We start from the raw sequence: 20,037 nt of genomic DNA on the forward strand, positions 1-20,037 counted from the left end.
TAAAGGTTCTACAAAACTGTTAAAAGTAATAATCAGTTTCAGCATAATTACAGGATATAAAATCAACACAAGAAAATTGATTATGTTTCTATACACTAACAATGACTAATCTGAAAAAGAAGTTAAGAAAACAATCTTATTAACAATAGCACCAGAAAGAATAAAATACTTAGGAATAAACTTAACCAAGGAGCAAAAGACTTATACACTGAAAACTAAAAAACATTGCTAAAAGGAATCAAAGGAGACATACCAAGTTCGTGGTTTGGAACTCTTAATATTGTATTACCCAAAGCAATCTACAGGTTCAATGCAATCTCCATCAAAATTACAATGGCTTTTTTTTTTTTCAGAAATAGAAAATTGTTCTCTAAATTTGATATGGAATCTCAAGCGACTCTGAATAGCAGAAATAATCTTGAAAAAGAACAAAGTTGGAGTCCACACACTTCCTGATTTCAAAACATACTATGAAGCAACAGTACTTAAGATGGTGTGGTGCTGGCAGAACGACAGACATATAAATTAGTGGAACAGAACACAGAGCCCAGAAATAAATCCTTGTGTATATGGTCAAATGATTTTTGACAAGGATACCAAGACTATACAATGGGGAGAGGATAGTCTTTTCAATAAATGATGTTGGGAAAACTAGATATCCACAGGCAAGAGAATAAAATTGGACCCTTACCTTACACCACACATTAGCTCAAAACAGATTAAAGACCAAAACATAAGACCTAGAATTATAAAACTCGTAGAAGAAAACATAGGGGAAAATCTTCAGGATATTGGATTTGGTAATGATTTATTGGATACAACACCAAAAGCACAGGACACAAAAGCAAAAATAGACAAACGGGAAGAAATCAAACAAAATTTTTTGTGTAGCCAACAAAACAAAACAAAAAACAATCAACAGATTGGAAAGACAACTTACAAAATGGGGGAAAAATTTGTGAATTATATATCTGATAAGGGGTTAATATTCAGAATATATAAGGAACTCATACAACTCAACAATAAAAAAACAAATAACTCTATTTAAAAAATAGGCAAAGGACTTTGATAGACAGTTCTCCAAAGAATATATACAAGTGGTCAAGAAGCATATGAAAAGATGCTAAACCTCATTAATCCTAAGAGAAATGCAAATCAAAACCACGAGATAGTACAACACGCCTGTTAGGATGACCACTGTCAAAAAAGCAGAAAATAACAAGTGGTGTCAAGCATGTGGAGAAATCAGAATGTTTTTACACTGTTAGTGGAAATGTAAAATGTTGCAACCATTATGAAAAACGGTATGAAGATTCTTAAAATTAAAAAATAGAACTACCATGTCATCCTGCAATCCCACTTCTTGTTCTAAATCCAAAATAATTGAAATCAAGATCTCAAAGAGCTATCTGCATTTCCACATTTATTGCAGTAGTACTGAAAATAGTCAAAATGGGGAAAAATCTAAACGTCTGTTGACAGATAAATGGATAAAGACAATTTGGTATATACATATAGTGGAATATTATGAAGCCTTTAATAAATAAGAAAATGCTGTCACATGCTACAAAATGAAGTAACCTTGAGAACATTATGTGCTGAATGAAATAAGTCAGTCACACAAGGACAAATTTTTTGTGAATAGTGTGAGATAGGTGTCTAGTTTCATTCTTTTACATGTGAATATCCAATTTTCCTAGCACCATTAATTGAAGAAACTGTCTTTTCTCCATTGTGTATTCTTGGTTCCCTTGGCAAATATTAGTTGACCAAACCTGTCTGTTTTTACTGAGCTGGATGAATTATCCCTTTTTGAAATAGGAAAGCAGACACAGGGATGTTAAGTAATTTAAATATCGTTCATTATACTCCTGATGAATTTAAATTGTAAAGCAGCTAAAAATTGTATCTGTATGTGGGGAGCTGGTACATAGTGTATAAGATAAATGACTCCACTAGCTATTTATAAAGAATAATTTGGAGACACATAATCTCTCTCATTAACTAATTCCATTCTCAGCCACCTCCTCAGAAAGACTGTCTTTAACATCCGTCACAAAGTAGCCCCACCTACTACCTTATCTCACTCTGCTTTATTTTCTTCCTGCTACTTATAGATTTATTTGGTTTTCAAAAAATTTTTAGTTTATGCCTTCTCACCAGAATATAAGTAGGGACCTTGTCTGTCCTATTTATCTCTGTATTCTCAACATGTAGACTAGTGTTTGTCATATGATGGATGTTCCATATATTTATGGATTAAATGAATTCATTTTAACCAAGACAAAATAGATAGTATTATCCTATTCTGATTTTCTTCACATATTATTCAGGCCATAGATTGGCCTAAAGCATCCCTCGAAGAATGCTGTCAGTTTCAAGTTTTGAATGTAATTTCTGTCTATGAAAGTGTAGATGGATGTGGAAAGGGTTACTTGAAGGGATCCTCCTAGGGAGACCCTTAGGTGTGGTCTCTGTATTTAGCTGTGTAGCAGAGACTTTGAATTGCTAACAAATAGTCATTCTCCCCTTCTGCTTACACAAGAGATCTCAGCTGTATTTAGCGTGGACATGTGTTGGGCTAGAAGTTTTCTTTCCTGGCCTTTCTGGCAGCTGGGTGTGGCTATGTGACTATTTTCTGCTTAATGAGATATAATGAGATATGTATTTGGGCATTCCAAAAAGCCTCGTTAAGGGAATCTGAGTAGCTTCTTAATGTTTAAGGTTAGAGAAACAATTTTATCTTTTTCTTCATTCCTAATGTAAGCATTCAAAGCTACTGATTTCTCTCTAAACATTGCTTTTGCAACACCTCACAATTTTGATGTATTTTCACTTTCATTATCCACCTGCATTTTCAATGTCATCTTTGAGTGGTCACTTTCATTTAATTTAGCTGACTTCTGTCAAAGTCAGTCTCTGCCCATAATGGAAGACATTAATGGAATGTTGAATCAAATATTTAAATACTGCTTTAGTGAAAGGCATCTTGACCGAAGTTATATTCAAATTGAATGCCATGAAAACTTCAAAGCTTTCTCCTTGTCAGAAGCGTACTAAGTATGCTAAGTGGTATTTTTGTCAGTAATGAGTTATGCAAAGCTAAAATAAAATTTCTAGAATTTACAAAGATAGATTTAAATTACAATTTAAGAACACACAAGGAAAGATTAAGGGATTAGAAATCTCTTCGCAGGTTACAAGGACTCTGTGAGAAGATTGTAAGTCTGCGTACAAGTCAGTGCCCTGTCAGAGTTTTATGTCAGTAAAATAATTTTGCCTGAAGCTTTCCTCTTACAAAAAGTTTTTAAAGAAATTCCATCTGGCCAGTTGCTTTAAAGAGGAATTTTAAACTAACCGATTAGTAGAAAATCAGGTCTCAAAAGTGTTTGAAAATCTTATGAAATAGGTTTTATTGCATTTTATGCTTACTATAACATATATAAATAAATAAACCTTTAAAAGTATTTCCAAAATTGATGGATAAGCATGTTAAAATATAAACTTATTTTAGAACACTCATATATTTAATTATATACATTTTAAATACCTAAGATGCTTTTAAAGGGAGTAAAATAGCAGTGGTTTAGGATGACTAAATCCCCATCTAATTAATAATAGATCTAAATAAAGAGAATTATTTATTAATTCTATAATAAATAAATAGGTAAATTCTACATAAAATATATATAAAATAAATAAATTCTCTAATAAATAAATCCTCATCTAAATAAATAGAATTCTAAAATTGAGCTATCCACTAACAAGAGACTACACACGCTCTTTAGTGCAAACATCAGAAGACACGGTTACAAACAGTCCAGGCAATTGCCTCCATGGAACAGAATTGGGGAGTAGGGGACCTTTTTGTGAATTATAATTTTTAAAAATATATTTTCCTTGACTTTTTAAAAAATATACATGTTTTATCTTGATTAAATAAAGAAAGGAAAATTTAAGAGATGTTTAAATGTTTGCGTTTTACTAACAGCAGGGTTTTATCAAAAAAAGCTTGAGATGTTTACGCAAGTAACAATTTATCAGACTCAAAATAGCAACTACACAAATGACCAAGTATTTAAATAATGAATGTTCAATCATCTTGTACAGTTGATTTGAAGAAAATTATTAAGAAAAATATCACAATTTGAAAGGGAAAATAATTGTCAGAAAAGGCACGTCTTTGGTAATTGCCAATTTCTCCATGCCATTGTTAAGGCTATGTCAGACATATGAGCAATAGTGCAAGTTGTTGAATTTTACAATGTCATATATCACTAAGAGCATTCGCTCTTCTCCCCAGATTCCTTGGGGAAGTATCTGCCAATGCAAAGAGAATTGCATCAGCACAGAGGAGAGTCAGGACTTTAGAACAAAGGAAAAAATGCATTTAACAAGAGCAAACTGTCAAAGAATTAAGCTCTGGAAAAATCAAAATTAAAATAAAATGACCCTCTCTTTCCATAAGCGCACACAACACACACACACACACACACATGCACACACACACACACACTCTGTGTCACCTCACACAGTGTAATTATGTACCAGTTTATACACACACACACTTTGATTAGATGATAAATTTCAAAATTCTTTACAGCTTGAAAATATGTTTCTAAGTTACTATAATATATTAATAAAGATGTGTAACCTTATTGGGTATATATGTGTCAAAACGAAGTCTCATCATTTTTATTTATAAAGCAAACCACTGCATAGCTTAATTTACTAGATATTCCATGTGTTTAAATATAGCTTTAGATTAATCAGGCTCTTAATATCTTAAAGTAATAATCTTCGTATCTGAATATAAAGAAATAGGAATATATTTTACAGTTCATATTCTAATCAATATAAAAGTATAGAGAGGTAAATACTCAAAACAAAAGCCGCCAATAATGTAGATATACATTAAGATTATTTAATATTGGAGTATTGCATATTTTAACTAAGTTTGAGGTTTGAAAATTTCTATATACTGAATTATCCAGATATGCATGGACATTGAAGTTTATGTTAACATAGCAATGCCAACGCCAGTTAACATTTAGACTACTGCATGAAGTTTAAGATTCTTTTCTCAGTTGTTTTTTTAATTCTATAGAATATATCGTAACTTCTAATGTGTACACAAACTGCTGTGCTCTAAAATCACTTCAAAGAATTAATTCTAAATTAGATATTTCACGAACTTGATACAAAATTAGGGTCTTTTTTTAGTTTGCTTTAAATTTTTAGCCATTGTCTTTTTATTTAATTTGACTTTTTGAAAATATTTTCAAATCTTTTGAAACTGTTTTCAAATCTAAACATATAAGACATATTCAGACAACTATCTCTTTCATCTCTGTCATGCCCGCCTGTTCTCTATTATGCCCACCTTTTTTCCCCCACTGTCAGTGTTTCCTGTCTCCAATATAAGCAAAATGCACATATACATGCCTTTATGTGTATGTGTGTATATAAATTCTACCTTTCATATAAAATGTAAAGGTATATGCAAATGGTAGAATACTACGAATATCTTCTTCTGCACCCTCCTATTTATTAACTTAAAAGTAGATCCTGAAGATTATTTCATGAGAGAAGATACAGAATTTGTCTTTCCATTTTATGACATAATCCCATTCAATGGATGTGCTATTATAAGTTTATTCAGTCAGGCCCATATCAATGAACATTGGATTGGTTTTAATTTTTTGCTTTTCCTATAAGTACTATATTGCATAATCTTGGTCATAAGTTATTTCAAATTTTGCCAATGTACTTTTTGATAGATTCTTAGTAGTGGCATTGTCAAAGGATAAATAAGTCAATAAGCAATATTTTCAGATATTTATGAATTTTCCTGATAAGCATTATTTAATGTAGCATTCCTGCTAGCAGTATATCAGGGAGCTTGATTTGTCCTAAATTCCCAATTGGATGATGATGTTTATGATGATTAATTTTATGTGTCAACTTGACCGACCATGAGGTGCCCAGATTAAACATCATTTCTGGGTGCGTCTGTGAAGATGTTTCTGGACAAGATTAGCATTTGAATTGGTGGACTCAGTAAAGTAAATTGCCCTCCTCAATGTGGGTGGGTATCATCCAATCCATTGAGAGCCTACATAGCACAAAAGGCAGAGGAAGGAGGCATTTGCCCCTTTTTGCTTCCTGCCTTCTTGCTTGAGTTGGCATCTCATCTCATTCTCTCCGGCCCTCAGGCTGGGATACAGACATCAGCTCCCCTGGTTCTCAGGCCTTTGGACTTGGACTAAATTACATCACTGAACTTCCTGGGTCTCTGGTTTACAGATGGCAGGTTGTGGGACTTTTCAGTCTCACTAGACATGTGAGCCAATTCCTCATAATAAAATCTCCATGTAAATATAAAGAAATAAATAATCTCCTGCTGGTTCTTTTGCCACACAAAATTGGGCTTCTCTTGACCAAGGCACATGAACAGCCAATTAATTATGGCATCAGCCTTTGGGAAAAGAGATCAGCTTTATTTCATGTGATCGATCTGCAGGAACTGCAGGCGTGTGCTCTCAGATCTGTCTCTCCATTTCAGGATTTGGGACAAAATTTAAGAGGTTAGAGAGAACAGGCTGGGACACGGAAATGCTGGTGGGACAGGTTTTGATTGGAGGGTTTCAAGCATCTCTGGTAAGGTTTTAAACATTTATGACAGTGTTCTGAACATTATGATGAGGTCCTAAACTTTTATGATAGGATTCTAAACATTTTTGATGGGGGGGGGGAAGGAATTTTAATACTGGATCTTCCATAATGAGGGACCCCTGGCTTCTGATAAGAGTCTGATTTTCAAGTTCCTGTCATGTCCTGGTCCTTGGGTTCCATGGGAAGGAGGATCTTTAGATCTGTGGTCATTTCAGGTCATGGATTTCTTCTTTTGCATATGCTCTGGTCGTGTGACTTTACTTTCTGAAAGGAAATTCTTAATCATTCTGTTGATAAGAGATGGGGTCAGTTGCACTGGTCCTAGAGAGCCCATGGTTCTGTTTCTCTGGAGAATCTTGACTAAAATAATGTTATTGAACTTTTGGAATTTTTCTCATCTGATAGGTAGAAACGTTAGTCCAATACGATTCACTTTGTATGTTTGAGAACCATTTTCATTCTTCATCCATGAATATATTGTTTTGTTCATCATGTAACTTTGACCATTATTCTCGCAGGTTATTGTATTTATTTCTTCCTATTTTTTAGAAGTTGTTCATATGTTAAGAAACTTAACCCTTAGTCTGTGATGTGCAACTTTGTAAATGGAGTCAAGTTTATCAGCCACTCTTCCCCTTTTTTAAAATTTCTTTTAGATTTTGAGTCCAGAAGCTAAAGAAATTTTCCTTTTTTTTTTGTCAAGTTACAAAGGAAATGATCCTCTCTCTTCAAAATTCTCTCAAACCATCCTGTTCACACTTGCAACAGCTCTAATCGGCAATACATTGCTCTATACACTAATGTTTATTTATTTTTCTGTCTCCTGCACAAGACTAACAGCTGCTTAAAGACAGGAAATATGTATGCACAACATTCTATCTTACCACAGCATCAGACTCAGAATGTACAGTCACTAAATAGTAAATAAATAGTTTAATGGATAATTGAATGAGAAAAAGAATTCAATTAAGAATTAGCTCAATAAAAATATCTTTTTGAAAAATCAATAAAAAGGACAAGTCTGCATATTTAGAGCCTGCTGGAATTAAATAAACCATAAAACAAATTTAATCTAGCACATATATTTGTATGTGTGTTGTTTTTTAATGCATCACAATTATCTACCTATTATGCGAACTTCACAGAAATAGCTATAATATTTGTTTATTTGACTCTGGTGAATCAAGTATTTATAATCTCTGTTCTAAATTGGAAAGCTGCTTAAAGGTTTCTTGGAAGACCTTTGGATGTGTAACATAGAGACAGTGAGAAAAGCTGACAGACTTCTGTTCTAGACGCTCAATTGGGGAGGGGTAGGAAGAAGAATCGAGGAAAACTTGAAGATAAAAACATTTACCAGAAAAGAAAAGAGAAACTAAGGCAAATGATCCTGAAAATACTTATGTAATGATGAGTCATTCTAAATGAAGAATGGAAAGGAAGAGAAAAATTAAAGTAACCAAAAGTCATACAAATTACAATATGATTACCCACATAGGGAAGCCAAAAGATTAGTAAAGACTTCTACAGTCAAGGTCTCCCAACAATAATAATTTTGGAGACAGCCATGGGATTGGAGTAGGATTTGCCACACTATTCTCTTAAGACTGAATTATAAATATCTCATTTTATAATCAACAAAGCAAAACAACAACTATATACATACATATATATGTTTATGTGTGTGGGGGAGTATGTTTCTCGAAGACTGTCTAATTTGAGACCAAAAGTACAAATGTGATTTGGGGTTCCAGTTCAAAGATTAGAAGAGTAGCTTTCAGGCCTGGTTGTTATTACAATTACCTGTGGTCCTTTAAAAATCACATAGATACTTGGACCTTACCTCAATCCTTTTGAATCAGAATCTCTGGGCTAGATTGTGGACATTCTCACTTTTCAAAGCTCTATGGCAAGTTTTGTTGTGTAGCTATCATTGAGAATCTCTTGTTTAAAGAATGGAAAGAAAGAATATAACAATACGTTGAGGCAATTTTGTCAGTTATCCATGGCTGGTAAAAGTTGAATTGGTTGAATTGAGTGCAGGGGCCAGGGCAGAGTCCAGGTGATTTGGGAACATCTAATCATTGGGTTTTGAAAGGCAAGAGCAGAAGCAGACATTGCTACTCAGGTGAAATCCAGGGCAGCTTCTCCCTTTGAGATGAGAGTCTTTATTCTCCACTGATGGATGGAATTTTACTAAGTTCCTAGGCCTGATGGAATCAAACAGGTAGTTAATGGAAACTGAGTGATGACTTGTAGTTTGTTCCACTAGATTAGATACGAGTGCAAGCAAAGCGGAGAGTCATTGAGTAAAGTTGCATTTAATAGAGGGGTTGTAAAAACTGAATTGTGTCCCCCAAATTCATATGTTGTGTCTCTTATCCCCAATGTGATGGTATTTGGAATGAGACCTTAGGGAGGTAATTAGATTTAGATAAGGTTATGAGAGTGTGGCCCTTATGATGAGATTAGTGCCTTCATAAGAGGAGATACCAAAAAGCTTGTTTCCTTCTCTCTCTCTCTCTCCCTCTCTCTCTCTCACATACCTAGAAGGTGGCCTTCTGCAAACCAGAAGAAAGCTCTCACCAAAACCTGATCATGCTACCACACTAATTTCAGACTTCTAGCTCCCAGAACTGTGAGAAATAAATTTCTGTTTAAGTCACCCAGTCTATGGTATTTTATTATGGCAGCCTGAGCTGACTAATATCCTTGTGAAAAATCGTGTATGCTTCATCTAGAGCATGGGGAGAATGGGAAATACCTAATATCTCCCTTTCTTTTCATTCACTGTCAATAGTCTTAAATAGGTTAACAGGAGCTAGTGATTCTTGACTAAACTATCCTCCTTCTCTAATCTCTCATGTTGTTGAAATTCTAGATTCATGAGATGGCTACAGAAGAGCAGATGCACGTATGCATATATTCATACCTATGAACTGATTATTAAGCTTATGTAAACACTGACTTGAGGCTATGTACTTAAATTTTATCACTACTCACTTCTTTGACATTGGGCAAGTGAATTTAAGTTATAGATCTCAAAGTGATTTCCACTACTGATTCCTATAAAGCATTGAGTGAGAGTAAAGTTAATGGACTATAGGTGTATATATGGAACAGGACAGCATTAAGAGAACGACATAGCATGACTATGGAAACAACTTAAATAGACTGGGCATTTAGGAAATGGAAGTAAAGGGAAGGCGATGATAATTAGGTGCCTAGGGATAAAGAAGCGACTTAAAGTGGTATGCAGTTGAATCAAATCAACTCAACCTCACAGTATTGAATATTTCCCACAATTGGTCCTGGCCACACAAGTAAAAAAAAAAAAAAATTAGACATTTTATTTGGGAAAAAAAGGAGCTAATGAGAGTTCCTTTTAAAATACATGAAAAGATATGGTAAACTTATGTGATAAACTTCCTGAGATTTTCTTCAAAACTTCACCATAAATACAAAAGCTTAAAATTCTGATTAGTAGGTAGAGGTAATAAAAAATGATTATTGCTTATAGATAGTTTTTCAGTTGATGAATCATTTAAATACTTGTCCAAAGTAAAGATTAGGTTATTTCATGATTCAAACAGAATTATAGAATCAAAAGAAGTACTCATATTTCTGGGTTTAAGGGAATAAGATATTTTGCTTTAATAATATGTCTTTGTTGATTCTGTTGTTATTTACAGTAGTGGGTACACATACAGTGTCTAAAATTTCTTCTGAGTCATTTATTTCTCTTAAACATATTTAATGTTCAGAATATTACTTCCAACCAATTTTTGAAAAATTATATAATGTTGACATATTGACATATTAGACATATAAGAAAGAGTTTGGTTGGAATCTCTGCTTTAACATTTATTAACATTGAGACCAGCACATTGCTCCTCCTCTGTAAGCATTAGTTTTTAGGAAGGATAATATTTCTCTTTAGCCTACCTGTTCCTGCCTGGAACAAAGTACCTGCTCAGTAAATGTCAACAATGTTTAATTAGACAAGGCTGAATATTTTTGCAGTATACATTTCAATTCACCCTATAGAATACACACATTAATAAACACACAATGTTTTCAGTTTGATAAAACTAGATACAAGAATAAGAATTAAGCTTATTCTACATGCTTACATTTTTCATGCCATATCATTTTGAAATTCTCTTTTAAAAATACATTCAAGTGACTATAAAAATAACTTTGCTCATATAATCTTTATAATCCGAATGATTATATGTGTGATACCACCTAAGTACGCTTCAAATAAGTCTGTTATTGCAAAAGACTCTCTTTGGAGATCCTTTAATAGAACTGGTTAATTTGAAATGAAAATTCCTACAAGTAAAATTATATAACATCAAATGAAAAAGGAAATATGTAAATCAAATTGCATTGTGCCATATTCCTATTAATGCCAATGACTCTACTCAAAGAAATAATGAGGATTATTGACTCTAGATGAGCAGTATTATATGCACCTACAAAACAGGGAAGTGGTGTATCTGCATGTGTGTGTGTGTGTGTGTGTGTGTGTGTATGTGTGTGTACTGGGGAAAGGTCAAACCAGAAGAAAAAGAACAAGAGGACCCCAACCACTTAAATTTAGGGTAATTCTCACCACCTTCCACCATGGATCTGTGGTTCTATTTTTGCCAGATACCAAGGGAATACCTTAATAAACTGTAGCTAGAGAAAGACTGACAAAAGTGAAGGGACATTCAAAACCTTCAGGTAAAACTTGTATTGCTTCCCCATCCCAGTTATGTACATCTAGATACTGAATTTACCGTGCTTTCAAACTTCCCAAATCCTTAAGGCAATAGCTAAAAAGGAATAAATAACTGTACCTAGCAACAATTGAAAAATGACCTCAGGTTTCCAAATGCAGATAATTTAGAAGAGAATTTTGGTTTAAAAAATAGCTAGCTAATCAAGTTATTTCTAAACAATATTTTAACAATGTTTAAAATGCTAAAATGTCAATGATTCTCCAGTCACAAATACCCACCAAAATTAAGCACCAGAAGTGTGAATAGAGGGAGATCTCATCAAGATGGTGGCATAAGTGGACTCTGAACTCACCTCCTCCCACAGACACAACAAGGTTACACCTATTCTTGGAAAAATTACCCTGGAAAGAGAACTGAAAACTGGATAAAAAGAATCCCCACAACAAAGGACAGCCCTGACTGAGGCAGAAGAGGCAGAAATTCCTTCAGGAGAGAAAAAGCCACCTTCATGACCAGTGGAGCTTCACAGCCAGCCAGGCAGGAGCCACCCTAGGTACACAGCCCTCCCTGGAGAAGCAGGGACCTGCGTGGGGCACATTACTGCTATAAGCATCCTTTGGACTCAGCACAACTGAGACAAGTGTCATACCATTTGGCTTTGCTGGCTACTAACTACAACCCCCAGAAAAGCTACCAAAACAAGTGGAATAAAGTCAGCTCTTAAAGGGCCCGTGCACAAATTGACCTATCTCAGAGAGTAAGCCAAAATCACCAGAAAGAAAGGTGCACAGCCTTTTGGTGAAAAGCGACCCACCTGGTATGCTCTGGATACATCTCAGTGAGAGGTGAGACCTCTCCAGAGATTGAGACATTGGTGGCAGCCATTGTTGTGACTTAGTACAGGCATGCTGAGACAGATACTGGCAAACAACATTAGAGTTTTTCCCCTGGCCTGTTAGCCCAGGAGTCTGCCACACACACTAAAGCAGTGATTTAACCCACTTCAGCTAGGGCAGGCAGCCAGCCCTAGGGACCAGCCCCACCCAACAGCAAGCACTCAGGCAACTTTTCAGCCTGCATAGTCTGGGTGCCTGGGTCCTCTAGAGGCAGACGAGTGTGTCCACTTCTGTGGGGCAGGGCCTGTGTGAGGATCAGGTGAACAGTGGGGGGTGTTGTTGGAGAAGTGAGGGCCTCTGTAATGGGCTGGCTGTGTACACTCTAGTGGGTCAGGAAGTGTGCACGGGCCAGGACTGTGTTAACTGTTTGTGTGGAGCTGTGGGGGAGTGAGGCATTTCAGTGGCAGAAGACTTGTGCTTCACAAACAGCTGCAAAGGGGATCAGCCCCACCTTCTAAAGCCTGAAACTATTGGGTGCTCCCATGCCTGGGGCCAGCCCCACTCAGCTGGAATGCTAAGATAGCCGGCAACGGACTTGCATGCCTGAGGCCTACAGCAACTGTAAATCCCTGAGACTAGCAACCAACTACACTGGGGTGCCTATTCACTTAACAGGAAAACTACAACAGGAATGTGCTATTAGATCAGGTAGCCAACGGTGCTAAGGCTCCCCAAATCCAACAGCTGGCCAGGGAGGGAAAGCCTAGACTCCCTGGATACCTGCAGTAACAGCAACCCTGATGCAGCAAAAGGACATAAGTAGCCCACACAGGGGTCACTCCTGGAACATTTGGACTGGTGATGAGAGAGAAGCACACTGCTGGTTGTTGGGACTCAAAAGATGTCTCTTACATAAAGCCACTTCTCCAAGAACAGGAGACATAGCTAACTCACCTAATACATAGACATAATCATAGAGAAAGAGGCAAAATGAGGCAGCAAATGAATATATTACAAGCAAGGGAACAGGACAAAACCCCAGAAAAAGAACTAAATGAAACAGAAATAAGCAATCTACCCGACAATGAGTTCAAACAAAAACTCATAAAGATGATCACTGATATTGGGAGAAGACTGGATGAACACAGTGAGAACATCAACAAAGAATTATAAAATATAAAAAAGAACCAAACAGAAATGAAGAACACAATACTGGAAATGAAAAAATTCACTAGAGGGATTCAATAGCAGACTAGGTGATACAGAAGAACAGATGAATGAGCTGGAGAAAAGACTAGAGGAAATCACCCAAGCTGAACAGATCAAAGAAAAAAGAATTAAAAAGAATGAAAACAGTCTAAGGGAACTCTGGGACAATATCAAGGGCACTAACATTCGTATTATAGATGTCCCTGAAGGAAAAGAGAGAGACAAAGGGACAGAGAATCTATTTGACGAAATAATAACTGAAAACTTTCCTAACCTAAGGAAGGAAACAGACATCCAAAGACAGGAAACATAGAAAGCACCAAATAACATAAACCCAAAGAGGGCCATACAAAGACACATTATAATTAAAATGTCCAAAATTAGAGATAAAGAGAGAACCTAAAAGCTTCAATAGAAAGGCAACAAGTAACATACAAAGGAAACCCACAAGGTTATCAGTAGACTTCTCAGCCAAAACTCTACAGGCTAGAAGAGAGTGGCATGAATTAAAGTGCTGAAAGGAAAAAACCTACAGCCAAGACTACTCTATCCAGCAAGGTTGTCATTCTGAATGGAAGGAGAGAGAAAGAGTTTCCAAGACAAGCAAAAATTAAAGGTGTTTATCATCAAGAAACCAGTTCTACAAGAAATGCTAAAGGGACTAATTTAAGTGGGACAGAGAAGACCGCAAATAGGGATAAGAAAATTATCAAAAAACAAAACAAAACAAAAACAACGAGGCAATAAAATCACTGGTAAAGGCCAAAATAAACCTATGAAGCTACTATGAAGGTTAAAAGAAAAAGTACTAAAATTACTCATTTCAATGATAAGAGGGTAATGGATAGACACACACAAAATAAGAGATTAGATATGATTTCAAAAACTTGAAATGTGAGAGGAGTAAAAGAGTAGAGCTTTTAGAAAGAGGTCTGACTAAAGAGACTATCAACTCAATATAGAATGCTATATATGTAGAATAATATATACAAACCTGACAGCAATCACAAAGCAGAAACCTATAATAACCAAATAAGTAAGAGAAAGGAAATCAAACATATCAATAAAGAAAGCCATCAAACCTCAAGGGAAGAGAGCAAGAGAACAAGAAAGGAACAGAGAAGTACTACTAAAACACCCAGAAAAAATGTAACAAAGTGGCAACATACATATACTTCTCAATAGCTACTTTAAATGTCAATGGACTAAATGCTCCAATCAAAAGTCATAGGATGGCTGATTGGATATAAAAAAAGACCCATATATATGCTGCATGCAAGAGACGCACTTCAGACCTAAAGACACTCACAAACTGAAAGTGAAAGGAAAGAAAAAGATACTCCATGAAATGTCAAAGAAAAGGAAGCTGAGATAGCAATACTTCTATCAGACAAAATAGACTTTAAACCAAAACTGTAATAGGAGACAAAGAAGGGCATTACATAATGATAAAGGGAACAATCCAACAAGAGGATATAACACTCTTAAATAGCTATGCACCCAACATAGGATCACCTAAATATATAAAGCAATTATTAACAAACATAAAAGAAGAAACAGACAGTAACACAATAATAGTAAGGGACTTTACCACTCCACTTACACCAATGGACAGATCATCCAAACAGAAGATCAATAAGGAAACATTGGCCTTAAATGACACATTTGACCAGATGGACTTAGTGTGTATATATATATATATATGTAAGATTCCATCCAAAAACTGCAGAACACACATCCTTTTCTAATGCACATGGAGCATTCTCCAGGATTGATCACATATTAGGCCACAAAACAAATCTCAATAAATTTAAGAAGATTGACATAATATCAAGCATCTTTTCTGACCACAATGGTATGAAACTAGAAATCAACTACAGGGACAAAATCAGAAAGCCACAAAAATGTAGAGATTAAACAAAATGCTACTGAACAACAATTGGGTCAATGAAGAAATCAAAGGAGAAATCAAACGATACCTGTATACAAATGAAAATGAAAATACAACATGCCAAAATCTATGAGATACAGCAAACACGGTCATAAGAGGGAATTTTATAGCAATTCAGGCCTATCTCAACAAAAAGAAAAATCCCAAGTAAACAATCTAACAGTGCACCTAAAAGAGCTGGAAAAAGAAGAACATCAAAGCCCCAAGTTAGCAGAAGGAAGGAAATAATAAAAATCAGAGCAGAAATAAATAACATATAGATTTAAAAAACAATGGAAAAAAAATCAATGAAATCAAGAGCTAGCCCTTTGAAAAGATAAACAAAATTGGCAAACCTTTAGCTAGACTCACCAAAAAAAAAAAGTCAGAAGTCTCAAATAAATAAAATCAGAAGTAAAAGAGGAGAAATTACAATGGACACCTCAGAAATACAGAAGATTATAAGAGAATACTATGAAAAGCTAAATGCCAACAAATTGGATAATCTAGAAGAAATGGGTAAATTCTTAGAATCATACAACCTTCCAAAACTGAATCAAGAAGAAGTGGAGAATTTAAATAGGCCAATGACCAGTAAGGAGATTAAAACAGTAATCAAAAACCTCTCCAAAAATAAAAGGCTAGGACCAGACCGCTTCCCTGGTGAATTCTACCAAACATTCAAAGAAGACTTAATACCTGTCATTCTCAAACTCTTCCAAAAAATTGAAGAGGAGGGGAAGCTTCCTAACTCCTTCTATGAAGCAAACATTATCCTGATAACAAAACCAGACAAGGACAACACACAAAAAAAGAAAATTACAAACGAATATTACTGATGAACATGAATGCAAAAATCCTCAACAAAATACTAGCAAACTAAATACAACAATACATTAAAAAGATCATATACCATGATTAAGTGGGATTTATTCCAGGGATGCAGGGATGGTTCAGCATCTGCAAATCAATCAACATGATACATCACATTAACAAAATGAAGAAAAAAAATCACATGATCATCTCAATAGAGACAGAGAAAGCATTTGACAAGATACAGCATCCATTTATGATAAAAACTCTAAATAAAATGGATAGAGAAGGAAAATTCCTCAACATAATAATGGCCATATATGACAAACCCACAGCTAATATCATTCTCAATGGAGAGAAACTGAAAGCTATCCCTCTAAGAACAGGAACCAGACAAGGATGCCCACTTTCACCACTATTTAACATAGTATTAGAAGTCCTAGACAGAGCAATCAAGTAAGAAAAAGAAATTAAAGGGATCCAAATTGCAAAAGAAAAAGTGAAACTGTCACTATTTTCAGGAGGTATGATTTTATATATAGAAAACCCTGAAGAATCCACTAAAAAACCTTTAGAAATAATAAAAGAACACAGTCAAGTTGTAGGATACAAAATCAACATACAAAAATCAGTTGCATTTCTATACACTAACAACGCAGTAGCAGAAAGAGAAATTAAGAATACAATCCCATTTACAATTGCAACACCAAGAATAAAACACCTAAGAATAAACTAAACCAAAGAGGTAGAAGATCTGTACACCGAAAACTGCAAAACATCTTTGAAAGAAATTGAAGAAGACACAAAGAAATAGAAAAATATTCTATGCTCTTAGATAGGAATAATTAACATAGTTAAAAAGTCCATACTTCCTAAAGCGATCTATAGATTCAATACTATCTCTATCAAAGTTCCAACAACAATTTTTTACAGAAATAGAACAAAGAACCCTAAAATTTATATGCAACAACAAAAGATCCCAAATATTCAAAGGAATCCTGAGGAAAAAGAACAAAGCTGGAGGTACCACATTTCCCGATTTCAAAATGTACTACAAAACTATAGTAACCAAAACAGCATGGTACTGGCACAAAAGCAGACACACAGATCAATGGAACAGAATCAAGAGCCCAGAAATAAACCCTCACATATATGGACAGCTAATATTCGACAAGGGAGCCAAGAGCATAAAATGGAGAAAGGAGAGTCCCTTCAATAAACTGTGTTGGGAAAACTGGACAGCCACATGCAAAAGAATGGAAGTAGACCATTTTCTGACACCATGCACAAAAATCAACTCAAAATGGATTAAAGACTTGAATGTAAGACCTGAAACCATGATACTTCCAGAAGAAAACACAGGAAGCACACTCTTTGACATCAGTCTTAGCAGCATATTTTCAAGTGCCATGTCTGACCACTCAAGAGAAAGAAAAGAAAAAATAAACAAATGGGACTACATCAAACTAAAAACCTTCTGCACAGAAAAGGAAACCATCAACAAAATAAAAAGACAACCTAGCTATTGGGAGAACATATTTGCAAGCCATATATTAGACAAGGGGTTAATATCCAAAATATCCAATGAACTCATACATCTCAACAACAAAAAACTAACAATCCAATTAAAAAATGGGCAAAAGATCTGAACAGATATTTCTCCAAAGGAGATATACAGATGGCCAATAGGCACAAGAAAAGATGTTCAACATCATCAACTATCAGGGAAATGCAAATCAAAACTACAGTGAGATAACACCTCACTCCCCTCACAATGGCTATAATTAACAAGGCAGGAAACAAGAAGTATTGGAGAGGATGTGGAGAGAAGCGAACCCTGGTACACTGCTGGTAGGAGTGTAAACTGATGCAGGCGCTATGGAAAATAGTATGGAGTTTCCTCAGAAAACTAAGAATAGATACACCATATGATCCAGCTATTCCACTGCTGGGTTTTTATACAAAGAACTTGAAAACACAAATGTGTAAAGATACATGCACCCCTATGTTCATCGCAGCATTATATACAATAGCCAAGACTTGGAAGCAACCTGGATGCCCATCAAGGGATGAATGGATAAAGAAGATGTGGTATGTATACACAATGGAATACTACTCAGCCATAAGAATGATGAAGTCTGGCCATATGTGACAACACGGATGGACGTTGAGGCTATTATGCTGAGTGAAATAAGTCAGAGGGATAAAGTGTAATACCATATGATCTCACTCATAAGCAGAAGATAAAAACAATGACAAACAAACACATAGCAACAGAGATTGGATTACTGGTATCCAGAGGGGAAGGGGGGAGGGAGGAAGGCAGAAACAGTATTTAGGCACATCTGTGTGATAATGGATTGTAATTAGTCTGTGGGTGGTGAACACGATGTAATCTACACAGAGTTCGAAATATATTACCATGTACACCTGAAAGTTATATAATGTTATAATGGAATGTGACTGCACTAGAAAAAAATAAAAATTAAAAATTAAATACAAAAAAGAAGTGTGAATGTCCCAGAACCTTGTAGTACCTAACGTATCCACAATCGTATTATCGTTGTCTGATACCATTCAACTATTGACTCTTAGTTTCGAGTGAAATTCAGTATCTTTCAGAGGTCTTCGGGAAAATATTTTTAAAGTCTTTAAGAAGAAAACTTTATCCCAAAACACTATGAATTCATTCAGTCCCAGAGAATGAGATTTGCGTGTAAAATGACAGCAAGGGCAAACTGAATCAAGTGTATCTTAAGTTAAATTCATAAATCTTGAAAACAAATATTCATGCGCACATATACACGTCTATGTAGGCAAGTGCATGCCATCACATATTTTAAAAAACCAATTTCTAATAACGTAACTACAATGCATTTTACTGATAGGAGTTTTAGTGGATGAGAAAGAGGATGGACTGTGGAGTCAAATAGACATCGATTACAATACCAGTTCTTCCTTTTCAACCTGTAAGCAAATAAAATTTAGATATTTAGATTACTATGGGCAATGAAATGATGTACTTGATAGATTTTGTTTCCTAATAACATAGAAAGAAAAAGAGGTGCTGAGATGTGTTCATTTCATAGATATTTCTATTATCTACCCTTTCTGTTTTTCATCTGGCCTTCTTGATATACCTTTGAGAAAATAAATGTTTTACACACAGCCTCTGAGGATAGATAGAGGCTTCTCCTGGTCGCTCTATGTAGAAGTCAAAAAAGGTACCCAAGAAGGAGTTTGCATGTGTGTATCTGAAAGTAATCATTTTTAGTGATAGAATTCCTGCTGACTTATATGTCACTCCAAATGCCTGTATTTAAAGGGTTTATGGAGAGTTAAATAATAGTAGTGTGAATGTTAATTTTTTCACCTGTTGTTTTATTCACCATAACTAACCACTCTGTGATAATCCCTTCTTGAGATTTATACTCGAATATACTGAGTGCCGAGAGATACCAATTCATTTTCTTTAGACATGTTTGTTTCCAGGTAACAAATTTATGTGAAACTGAATGGTATATGAATTTGGAGTATGCCAGAAGTGGGATAATTTAAATATTTTGCAACACTTAGTCATGCAGATGGCAGGTTGTTGGTTTTTTTGTGACAGTAAAATGTGGGCCTGATTTGACTCATAGGTATTACTTTGCTGCATATCTGTATAGTCTGTCATCACAGAAGCAGAGTGATTAAAATAGGGTTTCTTTTAATATTTGTTTTGCTGTCTTCCTTCAGTAACATGATCAAAACAATCAACTGCTGAGGTTTGGAAAGGAAGATAGAGCACCTACATTTTGTATTAGATGTGTGAAATGTGGGTGAGTTTGAATCGTTAATAAGA

Source organism: Equus asinus, chromosome 9 (assembly GCF_041296235.1).
Source record: "Equus asinus isolate D_3611 breed Donkey chromosome 9, EquAss-T2T_v2, whole genome shotgun sequence".
In the NCBI taxonomy this organism is placed as follows: Eukaryota; Metazoa; Chordata; class Mammalia; order Perissodactyla; family Equidae; genus Equus; species Equus asinus.